This window comes from Vigna unguiculata, unplaced genomic scaffold (genome assembly GCF_037176805.1).
Source record: "Vigna unguiculata cultivar grain cowpea cultivar isolate G323 ecotype 2 unplaced genomic scaffold, ASM3717680v1 ptg000176l, whole genome shotgun sequence".
Lineage (NCBI taxonomy): Eukaryota > Viridiplantae > Streptophyta > Magnoliopsida > Fabales > Fabaceae > Vigna > Vigna unguiculata.
In genome coordinates, this window is record NW_028196814.1 from 1 (window position 1) to 2500 (window position 2500).

Consider the following 2500-nt stretch of genomic DNA (forward strand, 5'->3'; position numbering starts at 1 on the left):
TTGGAATGGCCTCCAAATGTCCCCAAATGAATACCATGAAATTCTTGGTGCACGAAAGTTTTGAGTTCGGAGGGTTTGCACATGGCCAAGTTGGTCGGTGCACCGCGGCATAGCTAGATGGCTTGTGTGGAGTTTTGTGAAAAAATGAAATTCGTGGTTTTTGAGGTGTGAGGGTTGGAATGGCCTCCAAATGTCCCCAAATGAATACCATGAAATTCTTGGTGCACGAAAGTTTTGAGTTCGGAGGGTTTTGCACATGGCCAAGTTGGTCGGTGCAACCCGCGGCATAGCTAGATGGCTTGTGTGGAGTTTTGTGAAAAAATGAAATTCGTGGTTTTTGAGATGTGAGGGTTGGAATGGCCTCCAAATGTCCCCAAATGAATACCATGAAATTCTTGGTGCACGAAAGTTTGAGTTTGGAGGGTTTTGCACATGGCCAAGTTGGTCGGTTGCACCGCGGCATAGCTAGATGGCTTGTGTGGAGTTTTGTGAAAAAATGAAATTCGTGGTTTTTGAGATGTGAGGGTTGGAATGGCCTCCAAATGTCCCCAAATGAATACCATGAATTCTTGGTGCACGAAAGTTTTGAGTTCGGAGGGTTTTGCACATGGCCAAGTTGGTCGGTGCACCGCGGCATAGCTAGATGGCTTGTGTGGAGTTTTGTGAAAAAATGAAATTCGTGGTTTTTGAGATGAGGGGTTGGAATGGCCTCCAAATGTCCCCAAATGAATACCATGAAATTCTGGTGCACGAAAGTTTTGAGTTCGGAGGGTTTTGCACATGGCCAAGGTTGGCGGTGCACCGCGGCATAGCTAAATGGCTTGGTGGGGAGTTTTGTGAAAAAATGAAATTCGTGGTTTTTGAGATGTGAGGGTTGGAATGGCCTCCAAATGCCCCAAATGAATACCATGAAATTCTTGGTGCACGAAAGTTTGAGTTCGGAGGGTTTTGCACATGGCCAAGGTTGGCGGTGCACCACGGCATAGCTAGATGGCTTGGTGGGGAGATTTGTGAAAAAAATGAAATTCGTGGTTTTTGAGATGTGAGGGTTGGAAAGGCCTCCAAATGCCCCAAATGAGTACTGTAAAAGCGTTGGTGCACAAAAGTTTTGAATTGGATGCATTTTGCACTTGGCCAAGTTGGTCGGTGCACCGCGACTAGATAGGTTGGTGCCAAAATTTGTCAAATTTAAGACCTTGGCCAAACTGAATGAAATTTTGTGGGGAGGTTCCTGATATTGTTTAGTGGTGGACTGGAAAAAATGAGGTCGAAATTCGAAGTCTACATGTGCTTTTCTATTTTTCCCGATTTTACACATACCCGGTAAGTAAAAAAAAATAAAAAAAATAGTTCCCCTTCGAGAAAAATTATGAAATTTGGTGAGCAAGGAGATACCATTATTCTACGAATTACTGCAAAAAATCGCATCAAAATCGAAGTATAGCCCGAGATATGGACTTATGTCTGCTCAAAAAAAGTGTATCTACTTGTACAATTTTGCCTTTTGCATATTAACCTCTTATAGGGGGGGAGTGCTCCTTGAGCCGGCCAGCTCCACACTGGCAGGTTTTAAAGGGAGCTTGATGAGGCCTCCCCCCTCACGTGGTGCGTGCGTTAGCATGTTTATCATGGCACAACTAGCCTCTTCATAGTTGTTGAGCTTTATTAATACCAACACACGGTCGTCACTGATCGTTGGTTAGCTCGGCAGCTAGTCCCTCGGATATTGTGGAAAGTTATTTTCATGCCTAGCGATGCTTGACCCTGCGTCACTTGATGTTTCCATTTGCTTGCTTGCCCATGGTAGGTGGGGGGTGGACCGTCTTGTGGTGTGGTGTCTTGCGAACGTGAGGGTGTGTGAGTTGTAATCGAGATGCACTTGCTGGCTGGCTCCATGCCTTGCGTATCGAACGGTCAAGCATGCATCTCTTCCATTTTCACCCGTTGCCTTGGGTGATATTGGTTGATCAGTCCCTGTGTTGCCTACCCACTAGACGGTACTTCTGTGGTTGCTTCGAATTCTATCTTTCCATCACGAAGAGGTGTTGGAGGATCCTAATGTCACGCACGTGTTCCATCTAGTGAAACATCTCAGTGATGCACGTGTTGTGGCTAGTTCTTTTGGATGCGGTGCATTATATGAACTCGGGTTTACTTTAGCGACCCAGTCAACATAATTCGGTTGTGTCCCTTGATTGAGACGTTGTCCTTGAACTTGTTGTGAACAATATCGTTCTTCCACAACCCGTCGTCTTGAGTGCGATGGAAGGCAAATAAGATGTGCTTTGGCATGTCATGCACGTACTCGATTGCGGGAAGTGTGAGAAAGTGTTGTTGACAACCCGTGGGAAATGGAATGTGGCAAATCGTGATGAGCTCTTCGTGGATCTGCGAAGAAGACGACCTTTGGGCCTGTTGGAAACGAGGGAGGCGATGTTGAACTGCGAAGAAGATGGACTTTTGGGTTGTTTGAATCCAATGGGAGGCCACGCGAGAACTC